The 16,354-nt window shown below is 37.0% G+C and overlaps 1 protein-coding gene across 2 annotated transcripts in view; it reads right to left on the bottom strand.

The window, feature by feature from the left end:
- Window positions 1–15,313, bottom strand: part of LOC103043041 (growth hormone receptor) — a 63,961-nt gene extending 48,648 nt beyond the window's left edge. For both annotated transcript variants that reach the window (XM_007254841.4, XM_007254840.4), the window contains exon 1: window positions 14,916–15,313. The gene's annotated coding sequence lies outside the window, so the exon portion shown is untranslated. The remainder of the gene's footprint in view (window positions 1–14,915) is intronic.
- Between the last annotated feature and the right edge of the window lie 1,041 nt (window positions 15,314–16,354).

Below are 16,354 nucleotides of genomic sequence, written 5' to 3' on the forward strand. Positions count from 1 at the left end.
TTTCCCTTTTAAGAACCAGGTGCGTTCTCACTTTGTTGAATTGGTATTTTAACGACATACCACATTTCTGGCCACATATCTATATCCCTGCACTGTTACTACTTGGGTACTTTCGAAGGATCACTGTTGAGCCCAGCCACCTTAAATTTTATTAATTTTTTGGTTGTTAATGTTTTGTTGCTGGTTGTCAGGTTGGAGCAGGAACGAGACGTGGAGAGCGGATGTAAGTGTGAGTATTTATTTAAACTTGCTTAATAAACAAACACAGAAACAAAAACAGAGACAAAAGGAACACACGAAAAAGGAGAACTATTTATACACACAAGCAAGGACAGGAAATAAGACACTCCTGGGCCTAGTTAACAAGGGGGCGGAGCTACAAATTAACACGTAAGCACACAGAAGACAGGGGCAGAGACATGGGATGCACACAGGGCATGTGCAGAGGGTAAATAAACACAGGGACAGACCAGAGAGATGCAAAACCAGACGAGAACGTGACACTGGTTTGGCAGTTTCGAAAATAAAAATATATATATATATATCCATGATGTACAATATATTAATATTTAGTCCAAGACACAATCACATTTCACGTCTTGACCCTAACACTTACCCTGACTCCTGATTCTTGTTAGGCTTAAGGGGTAGGGGAAAGTTTTAGGGCTACATATCCCTTTAAACAGAGATTTTTCAGAGACACACTAAAAACAGAGAGATATAAGAATCACTAACAAGATGGTGACAAAGGTGACAATTTTTTAGATATCGACTCCGTTCCAACTGTGAATTGTGCATCAGGATCGGGAATGGTGGGCTTGTATACAGCTTTTTGGTCGGACATACAGATTTCATATCATCTTCCTTAATGTTTGAATTTTTGCCTATTAAGAATAAAAGGTAAGAAAGTTGCACACCCACGTAGGTCACATTTTCAGAATGCTTTCAGAACTTATTGTGTTTTTTTTTTTAGAAAATATTCTGCACAAATCGATACAATGTACATTTTTTTTATACAATAGTCACACAAATTTGCCACATAGGAATGAATAGGGGGGCAACATTCCATCTCACCCATCAGCTGACTCTGCACACGGAACGCCTCCTCTGCCCCGCTCTCCAGTATTGTGTGTGTATGGAGGAGCTGCTGGATAAACCAGCTACTGCTCAAAGGTTTGGACCCCGCACACCGCCAGCCAGCGCTCCAGTACTGTGTGTGAGGGGGGGCAGCTGTTGGTCAAAAGTTTGGACACCCCGACTGTTATTTTATTTAGCAACAAATCTAAAAGCCAAATTCTGTCATGGTATGAGTTTGTGTCAGTACATGTGATGGGACCATTGATTAATTACTTACTACCTCCTTACCATTTTTTTTCATGTGTTGCAAAAACCTTACAAAGATCTCAAATGCAGGAATGGATTTCAATCAAATCCTCACACCAATGTTTCAAAATCTATTAGAAAGCCTTCCTTGGACAGTAAAAACTGTTACTTCAACAAAAGCTGGAAAAAAAACTTTTTAATACGCCTGATTTCAGATGAAACAATGAATGAAAAGGTGTCCCAATACTTTTGTCTCTATAGTGTACTTCTGTCAGTTCCAATTAAACCACAGGTATTATCAGGCAACTTATACATCTACAGGCCCACTTATAATAAAATAATAAATAAAGACATAAAATTGAAATTACTGAATACTCAGTCATTCAAATCAGCTCATGCTCTGCTCCGTTTAGGAATTTCACAACATATATGTGTAAGCCTGTATGGAATCACCATCTCAAATGAGCTCAGAGAATGGCCGTGGTTCAAAGGGCACAAACTGTAGCTGCAGGGTTCCTCAAGTGTCACACCAAATCCCCGGCTCCTTGTGAAGCTTAATGCCAGATCTCAGGCCTGATCCACTTTGTGTCTAATTGACTTTGAAGCGCAGGTTACTAGGACAACATCTGACATAGGAAACCTTCGGAAAAGCCACTGCTGTCTGATATTTAATCCACCAGCAACATATGCAAATGCTTTCAAAAACATATGCATATGTCCTGCTAGAGTCAGAAACAAGCTTTATAATAATCTATATAGTACTAACTAACTAGTAAATGCTAAAATTACATATTTCTAGGCTATGATTACGCAGCACATACAAATGCTCCAAATAAGATAAAAAATATAATCTGACATTGAATTCCGTGGTATGTGTTATGTGTATGTATCTGACTAAGTCTAAACATTCACATTGAAAATCATGTGACTTTTACTTCAAGGAGAAGGAAAAGACTATAAGGGAAAGAGTAAATGGACAACAGCAGTGACAGAGGTTTTTTTTTCAGTGGTGTGAAAACAAGGCAACAAGATCTCTATTTATATATACAAATATTTGGAGTTAATTGTTGTGGGTACAATCATTTCGATTAATTTATTTGTGCAATACAGCAACTTAGCTGTTAAGTACAGGACCTTGTCATTTTTGTGTACGAGAATGGGCTGAGCCTTTTTTTAACCCCAGTTAAAGTGTTAGGTGCAGGATTTTGCATTCCTCTTGAATTATGTAACTAATGTAACCAAGAGATGGTGGTGATCAATAATAATATGATTAATAATAATAAAAAGCTAGTTTGACTAGAGATCAACTACAGCTCAGACACAGAAAGTAAATGAACACAAAAGTACCTTTTTTTAAGAAAAATGGAAAAATCAACATCAAAAACAAACATAGGAACTTAGAAACATAGAAACTTCCCAGTGCGGCTCTAGTCGCTTGACTTTAGTGTCTCTTAGGTTCGTGTTGCCTCATCGTCAATGTCTCTCTAGAGTGAAGGCTAAGGCAAAGTCTTTTTGCTGGTGCAACACGGGCCAGCTGACCAGACCGGGGCTGGACATCATGGTGTTGGATGGACCCCTGGACCCACAATATATATATATATATATATATATATATATATATATATATATTGTTTATGACTATAACCTACTTTGGTTCAAGCTGGGAACTTTTTCGGGTTCCGAAATTAAGTCAGTGAACGGAAAGTTTATTGTCTTTAAAAGGGTGTAATTCTTTTGTTATGATATTGTATTATTATTATTATAGTACCATTTAAAATGCCTTAAAATGCCATCAATATCGTTTATCGCAATAATTTCTGGGACAACATATAGTTTGCAAAAAATTATCGTGACAGGTGGAGGTCAATGTAAAAAGAGTTTATTTTAAGGTCAATTTGAAGTATTTCTATTGGTCCATTCATCAAGAAATTGTGGCACAGTTTAAGGGTCAGTTTGTGTGTAGAGATTATGTAGTAAACTAAAAATTATCAAAAATGGAGATACTTGGTTTTCATTGGACAGCGACGATATGCTCTAGATCAGCCTAGGACTCTTACAATATGGCAGAATATTGTTTTGAAACTAATTTCTGGGAGAACAAAGTGTGCCAACATTAGCACAGGAAAAACTAACTATTGAAATTAAACATCAGAAATAGGACAGTTCAGAGGAGAAAAATGAAATTCAAAACTGTCTGTTTTGTCACTGAAACATATGGGGATGGGCGGAGCTACACATCATACTGCAACCAGCCAGCAGAGGCCCTAGACCTGTGGTAGTATGCCTTTTGAGAGTTGTTGTGCTGGCCATGTTTTTCTAGTTTTTCTTTAGGGAAAACTATAAACTTCAAAGCTAGGTCTAGAAGATAACTTTAATGCTAGTCACTCGTTTCTCAACCAATCTCCAGCTTTCATGTTTCCTTACACTCCCTTTTCTGCTCACAGGTGCCTTTTCATTTCTCCTTTTTTCCTCCACTGCCTCCAGTTTGGTCCCACCAGCTGCCAAGGGGGTTAGTTTCGGCCCTACCTCCAACATACGGCAGGATCTGCGAGGGTCTAGATGTTGCAGACCTGGCAGAGGATGGGGCCTACGCCAAAGACTAAATTTACATTCATTTTTAGTATGACATTGTTAATACTATCGAAATTAAAGATGCTAATATTACAGACTTGCCTCTAGAGTCTTCCTGATAAAACTAACAGAGGCTTTTGTTGTTGTTTTTTTCTCTTTACAGTGTATTTTCCAGAATCCAGAATCAATACAATGTTGTCCACAACTATTTCCATGACTTTTTGCTGGGATATAAATGCGAGGTCACACATTTAAAATCCTTTTGTCATCCATCAGAATGAGTAAAACAATAAAAAAAAGACTAAAAAAGAATTACTATGGGGAGATAACTGCCGATTTGCGAAGAGCTGAGCTGAAAGCCCTGGTTCCAGGATCTAAATAAAATAATTCCTTGATGGTGGATAATCAGAGCGTAGGGTCACATCAGTTCATCTCTGCATCCTGCAGCTGCACGTTTACTAGCGTAAGCCAGACCTGGCATAGGTTCAAACCCACATTTCCAAGTGCCAGTGACCGTGAGACAGGTACTTCCTAACCTCCTCCTGAAGAGCTTTTCTCTTGTAGTTCAGTTCCAAATGCGGTCTAATACATTTTTAATGTGATAATTAAAAGTGCATTTACATAAGCTGAAGACATGGTACCTAGGAGACCTATGCAAGGCATTAGTGTGTGCAGCAGGCATGTGCTTCCTGCCTTTTTATGAGTCTCTAAACCTCTATTCATTACCTTCTGAGGTTCTGGCAGTGGAGTTCCATGCTTTGTGAGATTCAGAGATGGTTAAACTTATACAGTGGCATAAAAAACACAACCACAGTAGGTATATCTTAAAGTAACTGAAAGCATTTATTAGAAAGGGTGTCAACAACCATTAGGACATCTCTGGATCATCTTCTATAGCTCCACTCATCCCTTAATTTCCCATTCCTGCACTGTAAGGTCCCCTAAATAAAAAAAAAAATGCATGTACCAAGAGTCCAGGAATCTCCATTTTTGGCTGTATTGTTATTTATATATATTCAAAAATCCATCCTTTACTGAGCAAACATGCAGCGTCTTGATGAGAAACACATCCAGATATACTAGTGCATCTCAAAATATAAGAACATCATTGAAAAGTTACTTTATTTCAGTAGTAAAATGTGAAACTCTTATATTATATAGATGTATTACACACAGAGTGATCTATTTTAAATGTGAATTTCAATGAAAACCAAAAGAAAATTACAATATTATATAAGACAAATTGATACTTTTGGTAATGTGTGGGCAGTGTGCCAAGTCCTGCTGGAAAATGAAATCAGCATCTCTATAAACGTTGTCAGTAAAGGGGAAGCATGAAGTGCTGTAAGATCTTTGGGGAAAACACTACACTGGCTTTAGACTTGATAATAAAACACAGTGGACCAACACCAGCAGATGCCATGTCTCTCCAAACCATCACTGATTGTAGAAACTTCACGCTAGACCTTAAACAGTTTGGACTGTGTGTCTTTCCACTCTTCCTCCAGACACTGGTCCCTTGATTTACAAATGAAATGTAAAATTTACTGATGATCAGTGATGGTTTGGAGAGACATGTCATCTGCTGGTGTTGATCCACTGTGTTTTATCATCAAGTCTAAAGTCAGTGCAGTGTTTTGCCAGAAAATCTTACAGCACTTCATGCTTCTCTCTGCTGACAACTTTTATGGTGATGTATAACACTGCCCACACTGCCAAAAGTATCAAATGCTCTTATATAATATTCTAATTTTCTAAGAGACACATTTTTGGGTTTTTGTTGGCTGTAAGCCATAATCATCAATAATAAAAGAAATAAACGCTTAAAATAGATCACTCTGTGTGAAATACATCTATATAATATATAAGTTTCACATTTTGAACTAGATTACTGAAATATATTAACTTTTCATTGATTTTCTAATTTTTTGAGATGCACTAGTACACTATATTGCCAAAACTATCGCTCTTTTTTAACTACCGCCTGCTTTATTTTCGGTGATGTAAGGCTTGGATGGAGCTGTTGCTGAGTTGCTTTCTTTCTCCAGTCGCTTCTACTTTATTATACAGTTGACTGGGGATTATTTAGTAGATGTGAACGATGCTCGTGATTTCGTTCATTTTTTGTAAACTAAGTCATTCAGTTTAGTGTTCATAATAAATATGAATTGCACAACACTGGTCTCACAATGTAGCATAATTCCCAAACCTGGCATCTGAAAACCAAGGTAAATTTAACACACCACAAAAAACCCAAGATGCTAAGTCGAAGATACAATTTTGTGGTTATTTTTATTATATTACACACAGGCTTTGGTGGTTTTAGTGCTTTAGTACTGTCAGATGTCAAGCTCTGTTATTGGTTATGATCTATGCAACAATATAACATCTTATGACAGTAGACAGCAGAAGTAGGCATCAGCATTGGTACAATTCCCTACTGAACAAAGGTTTCCACAGGGGTACATATAGGAACACATCACACAGCACTATGTTCTATGCACTATGATCTCCCAAAGAGTACAGATTGAAGTTCAGTGCTGACAGACACTGACATTTGCCACCGCAGGCAGCACTGTACGGCAAGGGAGAAGCCAGTGGCGTGAGGGCACACACAGCAGATGTGTGACACAGATGAGGAGAGTGGAGGAAAGAAGTGGCATATGGGCCTGTGCTTGGGGCTACACGTGTCTCTGAGAGGTAGCATATGGACTGAGTGAGGAGGATATATTTTTTTTGATACATGGACAAAGGTGGATAGATGGAATCGAAACATCCCTGATCTCTCAGATAGACAGCACTGCATCAAGAAACATCATTCAACAATAGCTGATAGAACCATGTGGACAAGGGATCACGAATACCACTTAAAATGAACCATGTCTAGAATTGCCGTCAAGTTTTCTGGGCATAGAGGCATCTTGAAAAACCATCAATTATTGGAAGCATGTGTTGTGGTCGACAAATCATTACTCTACATCTTTTTTTAAAGAAAAAACAACAGGGACCATCCAGACTGCTATCAGCAAGAAGTCCAAAAAGCAGGGTTTGTCATGGTATAGGGTTTGGTCAGTACACTTATTTAATGCAACATTAATCCAGAAATATACATCAGGATTCTATAACCACATACGCTGTCTTCAAGACAACATCTATTCTAGGGACATCTATGCATTTTTTACTAAGACTATGCAACACCACATACTGCAAACATGACAAAGGCATGTTTGTAGAAGAAGATGTGATGAAAACTGGACTAGTCTGCCTGCAGTCCTGAACTTTCTACAATAGAGAATGTGTGTAGAATTTTTAAAGAAAAAAAATGGGACACTAGGGGCCCTACGGTACACCCTGCAAAAGGCATGTCGTAATGCTCTTTGCTACCTTACACCCTGTCAATAGTCTATTTTCATGCCTTGGGCCTGTGCCATTAAATAGCATGGGAGTTTAGGAATGAATCTATGCTGAACGTTGTGGTGGTTTGGAAGTGAGATGTGTTCAGGTAAATTGGTGGCGTGTCTTTATCTTGGAAAAAGACAGGAGCGCCACTGACTAATTTAAACCCTGACAACAGTCAATAGTCATCCATATATACACAGGTGCACAGTGTGCGAGGCATGCTTACTTCACTGTTAGGAGTACATATAATATAAAACACTAATGCTTTAAATCTATAAAGGGATCTGGATTTTTATATGTATAGGTATAAAAATAGGGCCCAGGTTCAGACCCAGCTATGTTGTTCTGTGAAAATTTGATGTATGATTACAATGGCTGCTTGTTAACCCTTCAAAGCACAATTCCATACTGCTACTATGGCAACCATTGACATAGGAAGGAAGAGAAGAGCAGTCATCCCTGGGTCTCAGCAGAGTGGCTGAGGGTGAATTCACAGCAGTGAGGGATCGTACTTGTCAATGTGATAGCGGACGAGAAAAATCAATCCCACTCGCCCGCATTTCACAGTTCAATGATGCATGCGGATATGCCAGTGGACAGTCCACATATGCATCTGGGTCATCAGGGGCTACTGAACCTTTAAAACCTACATGCACACACACACACACACACCTTTTCCTGGTGGAAACATCCTGTCAATTGACAAGCTAGCTAATAAAAGCAGGTCATAAATCAGCTTATAGAGTAATTTCTCATTGTACAATAAAACATGCATTGCAACCATCATAAAACCTTCTCCATATTACACACGATGTACAACATGATACCAAGGTCTTTCACATAAATTAACATATTGCTGAGGTATTTTCACACATGTCCTTGCTATATCCTGCTAATCATCCTCAGAACAGTAGAGCCACTAGAGGTCTTCACACTCAGACTGAAGACTCATCTTTTCAAAGAGTTCCTAAACTAATAAAAAAAACATTTTAAAATCTTGGTGTATCAGTTAATCCTAGTCTCTACAAACTAGCTATGGATATTTTGAAGAAAACTGTCTGGGTTGAAGTCGCTCTGGGCAAGGGCATCTGTTTAATATATCAAAGAGGCAGATGTATTGTTGAGCAAAATAGAACCAAAAATAAAACAGGAAAAATATATTAGAGATGAAGAGATTTGATGTATTGGATACTTATTAGCCATATTTATAGCTACTGACTGATTCACAGCCCAAATATAAGATGCTGATTATGAGCTGATAATTTAGCCCATGCTGACTGGAGAACCCCATTAAAACCAATGTAAAATCTGTTCCTAGTCTTAAATGATTTTGAACTTCTGTATTACTTTTCTGTTTGCATAGACAATTCTAGCCAGACAACAACGGTCAAGATCACCACCACACACTGTGCTGCACTGTGGGTGGTAATATAGTCTTATTTTATGATATACAGCTCTGGAAGAAAATAAGAGACTACTTAAAAATGATGAGTTTCTTTGATTTGACCAAATTGAAAACCTCTGGAATATAATCAAGAGGAAGATGGATGATCACAAGCCATCAAACCAAGAAGAACTGCTTGATTTTTTGCACCAGGATTGGCATAAAGTTATCCAAAAGCAGTGTGTAAGACTGGTGGAGGAGAACATGATGCCAAGATGCATGAAAACTGTGATTAAAAACTAGGGTTATTCTACCAAATATTGATTGATATAGATGAATATGAACTTAGTTTTTTTGCATTATTAAAGATCTAAAAAAATATCTTTTTTTTTAATTCAAGCATTTCTGATTTTCTGCAATATATATATCTCTGGATCACCACAGCTTAGGTGGCACATAGCAGCTGTAGATAAAACAATGGAAAGCCAAGTTCATCTCACCTTATTTAAAAGAAAAGGAACTCATTTAGTGCATAAAGTCTATATATGTAAACTAAGCTGCAAACATTTTGCAAGCCTATTTTTTTAGTCAGTTGTTTGTTGTAGTGCCATTAAAACAAACACAATTAGATTTTTACAACTGCCCATTTAGCCTACAGCCTTGTAAACCTATCCACCCACGCTGCAACCACTTAGAACAAAACTTGTTTACAGACAGTATATATAATAAGATTTAAAGGCAGAGCAATAAAAACAGAAGTTTTTGTTTATGAAATGCCTCGAAATGTCTGCATATTACGCTCAGGGTCATGAGATTATATTCAATAAGGCAAAAAAAAGGCAAAAACATTCCTACCAAAGAGCACTTACACCAAAAGGGTCTGATCAATGCCATCACTGTTTGTGAGTTAGAAAAGTAATAAACCAGTTTAGGGCAGTTCCAGGGGAACCAATCCAGTTTCTAAAACATGCTGTAAATCTAACGCTTCTTAAAGCTGATGACTGTACGTTTTGGGATTTAGGGCCCTCTCTGGTGAGAATGGGTAACTGGACAGAGAATGCAGAAGAATAATTTTAAACTGGGCGGGTGTGATGCTTTCTCCTTTCAGAGCGGATGAATCCGATTCCAGGTTATGTTCAGTCAGTAAGAGAGAGTGCACTCAGTCAGAAACTTTACTTCTTTGTTTCTTCATTTTTACTATGGGTAAATGAACTACTGAGCTCTACTGAGTTTCCCCTTCTAAAGTCTCCATTGCTCCACCAGCCACTCATGTTCCGTAAAACTGTGACGTAAGTACGTAAAGACGTGCGACCCCAGTTTTTAGAATAAATATATTAGGCTTAGCAGGGATGGTCGTTCCAGCACACTGGTACCATTAAACACAATATTTTATCCCTTCTCCACTCAGAAATGCATCTGCTTTCAGTTTAGAAAGAAAAAAATACGGACTGTTATTTTAACTGTGTCTAAACTTCCTAACTAAAACTGTGATTTTTTTTAGACAGTTATCATACTGTAAAAATAAGAGGCGAGTGGAAAACCAGACGTCCTCAACATTTAGGATTCTACAAGAAATTAAACAATTTTAAACCACACCCTCTTAACAACTCTTAACAACTAGTAATTGATTTATACAGAACATTTTAAAGCGTGGTAAAATTCCCCCTTTTAACAACAGAAATTCTTCACTCCAAATGTTGCCAAGATCAAGTTTATCTACTGAAGTTTGCACTGAAGTTTGTGTTAGAGTTTGGATGAAGGGGATTGGTGTGGTCCTGCTCTTGTAATAATTTGTCTCATGAGTTTTTGTAGACGTCTGAGTACTTGGCAGTTGAGGCACGGACCATGAACATAGTTCGCTATGCTTCTGGATTCTTGTCGAGCCAGTATCAGATGGTAGTGGTTGCTGTGTTCTGCTCACGCAACTTATAATGTGATTTATTGTGTGTGATTGTGCTTAGGTAAGTGTGTTGTTGCCATAGTTAAAGGAAGTGAGCTTAGATTAAGGAGGGATTCTGTTTGTTCATAGGTTATTTTTTGGTAAGTAACTTGGTTACTTGTTACTTGGCAGTTGAGGCAATGGACCGTGAACATAGTGTTAGGCTGTGCTTCTGGATTCTTGTCGAGCCAGTATCAGATTGTGGTGGTTTTGCTATTGTTGTTAGTTGAGTGAGTAGTAGATCCTGGCTGAGCCCTATGCATAACCCCAGCTGTTAGGTGCAGGATTTGTCAATTTCCTGTATTATATTACTTATCTACGCTGCTCAGACTTAAAAAGTTAACATTGTTCGAGCAAAATGTTTAAAATGTCTTTAATTGTTTTAGTTCAAGCTTAGGCAATGCGACAATGTACATAATAGACTTAATAGTATAGTACTGTTTGTGTGTGTTTTTAGTTGTTTTTTCTATGTTGTGTCACGATGTCTGTGCCCTCTGCTCTTGAAAACTGTGGGACCTTAACGTATGCAAGTGTTTCCATATGTTAAACCAGATAGAGCTGGTGGGCGATCTCTCCACTGAAACTGCTGTAGACGATCCCTGAATGATAAGGGCTATCATGCTGGAGAAGAAGGTTTAAACTGTATGTTTCCTTTTCTTGGGGGGGGGGGGGGGGACATTATTTGTGTGGCTTCTCTAAAAAAGAAGACTCAATGGTGGGGATCTTTTTTTTTCTATGTTTTTTATTTAGTTTTCTTTGAGGGGATGATTTCTGGCTGTTCTCCCTAACTTCAACATGTTAGTAAACAAACAAATCTTGCTTTTTAAATGTAAGTAATGGGTATTGGTGTAACAAGCTGAAGAAAAAAAAGAGCTCTGTTATATTATGTAGAGTTATTCTTTATTTTGTTTTCTACCTGGTAGATTAATATTAAACACAATTAAAAACAATTAAGGCACACATATGGAATTACATAGTAAACTGTAAAAAACTGTTCGCCCCTCAGAATCCCCTGATCTAAACCTGATCAACTGAAATGAGCAACTATTTTTCAGCCCCTCCAGGAACTCCTTCAAGACTCAGAGAAACTATTGCAGGTCTCCCTCTCCCTCATAAAGACACCAAGAGTGTGCAGATCTGTCCTCAAAGCTGAATGTGGCTACTAATCTAAAGTATAGAACATATTCTGGTTTGTTTAACACATTTAGTTTGTAATATAATATCACATGTTCCTGTACAGCTTTAATATATTCAATATTATACTTACAATGTAAAAAAAATCATAAAAAGAAAGGAAAAAAAACATTGAATGAGAAGAGGTATGTCCGAAACAAGACTGGTACAGTGTATTTGGTTTGTAACAGTAGTGAAACCTATATTTAGTGTTAACTCTTATAACTCTTTAAAAAGGGTATTCAAAAATCTTTGCTGAAGCACAGCCAATATATTTTTTTCTTGTATATTACACAATATGTAAAACTACTATAATGCTATAATTAAAAAAGCGTTCTATGGACTTAAACTTTAACGTAAAATAATTGGAAAAAAATAGAGTATTTAAAATATTGAAGTTTTAAATTTAATAATAATTTTAAAAAATCGTCATACATTTATTGAAACAATGAAAAAATGAATGTATTTTATTTCCTATATCAAAAATAAAAATATATACATATAATAAAATTAAATATTTTTTATTTCGAAACAAGGACGATATGGTCCCCACAACGCGTTAAATACACACACCATATAAACACTACACACACACAAGGCTCGCGCTAATCTGTCCTTCTCAGGCGCCTTCAGCGCGCGCACCTTCACATTCAGCCAACGGCTCTGTTTGGGTTTGTTTCCCACGATATAAGGTCGTTTAAATACGTAAACTGAGGTAAATTCGACTTTAATTGGATTAAAACACCGAAATACCCAATAATGTTTCGTATCTGAGCGCTTAAAAGCGTAATTTTTATAGAAAAAAAGTTCTCAAGCATCTCAACATTATATCCAATATTTAAGCCATTCACTACTACATAAATGACCCGGATTTAAACCAAAAAGGCGCTAAACCGGTTTGTTTTGTTTTCGTAAACTTTTTTTTGAGGAGGTTTTAATTTCAGCTTCGCATTAACCGGCTACAATATGTGTCTTTAAACCCGACAGCCTGTTTTATATCCAATTATTCCGGATTACCAGAGGAAGAGAGTCATACAGCCCGCCGCATTCCCACTCAAAAAACAAATAAACTAGTTTTTGGAAGTCTTTTATCCACACAGTCAGCCCTCAGCACGACATGAACACTGAGCTACTGCAGCAAACCCAGTTACACTCTGACAACCTGTTGTTTTGGTGCCCAATCGATTTTAAAGAATGTATTTGCATTAAATGAGAAATGGCTGAAATAACAATAAATACAGAGCTTCAGACATCAAATAATGCAAAAAAAGTTAATATTCATAATATTTTAAGAGTTTAGAAATCAATATTTAGTGGAATAACCCTGGTTTATAACCACAGTTTTCATGCATCTTGACATGTTCTCCTCCACCAGTCCTACACACTACTTTTGGATACATTTGTGCCACTCCTGGTGCAAAAATGTAAGCAATAGTTCAGCTTAGTTTGATAGCTTATGATCATCCATTTTCCTCTTGATTATATTCCAGAGGTTATTTAATTAGGTAAAATTAAAGAAACTCGATTTTTTGGTGGTCTATTTTATTTTCAGAGCTGTACATGATGTGTTCTAGAGAACTGTCAAAAAAAGCTAATGCACAGGTATATTTTTGTTTACAAAAAGATACAAACAGTGCAAATGCACAGTTAAATATGATTCTTTAGGTTCACCTGCGTCACTTAAAATTAGGGAACGAGAACAGCAAAGAAATATAGTGCAAATATTTGTTTCCTAAATAAGGGTTCCACACCAGTGGCACCCTTATACCCCAGTCTATACCATTTATTAGTATATTGCACTGTCAGATAATTGATAATGAAAGATGACTGGAATTTTGAACAGTTGAAAATGTAGTTTTATGACCAAGAAGCAATGTTGCCTATAATGATGAGGTTGTGGCAATGTTGTATCAATGTTGTAAGAAAGTAGGCAACATTGTGACAATGCTAGAATGGACTATATTCTTAAACTATCACTTGTTCTACAGTCAGACAATGGATAAGGAAACATGACTGAAGTTGTAAAATGTTTGTGAGAGTGAAAACGTAAACAGTGCAGCCTCTGGACAATGTTACAACAACATAATAAGAAAGAAGAACAATTATATACAAATTATATACTGCAATATAATTTAAAACATATGACGTTTTACTGCCACATAATGGGTAATAGAACATGGCTGGAATTTTGGAAAGTTTAGGAAAGGGATCTATTGAGAAAATGTAAACAGTTCAAGCTCTGGACAATGTTGTATCAATGTTATATGAAAGTAGACAACATTGTAACAACATTGAAACAAACCATGTTGTAAAATATGCTGTGTTATTTTACTGTCAGATAATGGATAACAGAACATGACTGGAATTATGAAAAAGTTGAGAAAATTGTGCTATAGTGAGAAAATGTAAACAGTGCAAGCTCTGGACAACGTTGTATCAACCTTATATAGAAGTAGACAACATTGTGAGAATGCTGGAATGGACCACATTCTAAATCCCTAAAAGTGATCACTTTTTCTACAGTCAGACAGTAGATGTGGGAACATGTCTAAAGTTGTAAAATAGTTGTGAGAATGAAAATGTAAACAGGGTAAGCTCTGGACAATGTTGTATCAATGTTTTACAAAAGTAGACAACATTGTGACAACATTGGAATGGACCATATTGTAAAATATATGCTGTTTTATTCTACTGCCAGATAATGTTTAATAGAGCATGACTGGAATTTTGCAAAGTTGAAAAATATGTTTACGTTTAAGGTATTACCTTACCCAATGATAAGGTTGTGACAATGTTGTTGAGAAAATGTAAACAGTGTTTGTACCAACACTGCATTGTAGAAACTTAGTCCACGCTGTGACAATGTTGAAATGCATCATATGCTAAAATATATGTGTTGCTGAACATGACTGTAATTTTAAAAAGTTGAAAAAGAAAGACTTTGAGAAAACGTAAGTTGGCCAACCTCTCCACAACGTCTTAGCAACGTTGTAGAAAAGTAGACAGCTTGTGTTTTCTGGGAGGTCAAGCACCAGAAGTTATTCTAATCCAGTAAAACACATATTTACTCCACACAGCATGGAGGATTCCTGTTTTTCTTTAGTTTTAGATGAAGGTGTGTTTTACCTGCCGGCGTTCTGACTCAGAGCTCCTCACCGGGTCCGCGCGCCTCCTCCGGAACCATCAGATTTACTCCGGTTTCAGCTTTTCCAGCTTTAATCTCTCCTGCCCGGTGTTTCCGCGGAGCTCCTCCGTGACAGAGAGACAGAAACTCGGGAGAACCGAAGACTCTCCCTATCGGCGGAGAAAACGTCACTTAACGCGGCGATAAGAACCGAGAAAACAAACAGACAAACGGATAATTAACCCACAGCGGCGAACAGCCAACCCGACTCCGAGAAGGTCCGAACAGTCTCCTCATCTCCCCGCCTGACAGCGGCCGTGATCCGGCGGCGATACCAACTGATTTGCCGCCCGCGCTCCACCTGACTCCGCGTCAGCTCGGGTCGGGCTTCGGTAAAGCTTCGCTCCGCCGCTTCTGACTGCTCCCACCAATGCGCGGAGTCGGTTCACAAAAATGATTCACTTCCACGAACCGATTCATATGAACAAACACATTGAATGATTCAGTTAACAACACGACCAATAAGTTAACGATTCAGTAAGTCCATCTTTTTTATAATTTATTTCATATTGTGAAATATTACAGCTCATACAGCTCTGCATAAAAAAATAAAGAGACAATAAATAAAATTTATGAGTTTCTTTGATCTTACTAAATTAAAAACCTCTGGTATATAATCAAGAGAAAGAGTTTAGATCACAAGCCATCAAACCAAGCTGAACGGCATAAAGTTATCCAAAAGCAGTGGTTAAGACTGGTGGAGGAGAACATGCCAAGATGCATGAAAACTGTGATTAAAAACCAGGGTTATTCCACCAAATACTGATTTCTGAACTCTTAAAACTTTATGAATATTAACATGTTTTCTTTGCATTATTTGACGTCTAAAAGCTCTGCATCCTTTTTGTTATTTTTCATTTTGCTAAATAACAATATTTATATTTGGAATTTGGGAGAAATGTTGTCCGAGGTTTATAGAATAAAACAAAAATGTTCATTTTACTCAAACATATACCTATAAATAGCAATAATATTTATAAATTATAGCAGTAATTTTTTTTTCTTCAAATTTTATCCAAAATTCTGTGTTAATATTAAGATTATATTATGCTTTTAAATTTTCCTGACTATCCAATAAGCATTTACCTAAGGTTTTTTTTTCTTATCATCCAAATATAACTAAGAATGATTTAAAACAAAGGGTTAAAACAGCATGACAGGGTTAAAAATAGAGTTGAAGGGACAATCCACATTCACTACAGTATGGATCTCAATTAAAATTAATTTCTTTTGACTGTCCTGTAAATTATTCATGCAGTCCAATAAATATTTAAAAGGATAATTCCTGGATACAGTTACATTATGAAATGGTAATTTTCCACTGCACTACAGTTTTTCCCCCTGAACAACAGTTTACTATCTTTCATTTATATTACAGAGG

The sequence above is a fragment of the Astyanax mexicanus genome, chromosome 21 (genome assembly GCF_023375975.1).
Source record: "Astyanax mexicanus isolate ESR-SI-001 chromosome 21, AstMex3_surface, whole genome shotgun sequence".
Classification (NCBI taxonomy): domain Eukaryota; kingdom Metazoa; phylum Chordata; class Actinopteri; order Characiformes; family Acestrorhamphidae; genus Astyanax; species Astyanax mexicanus.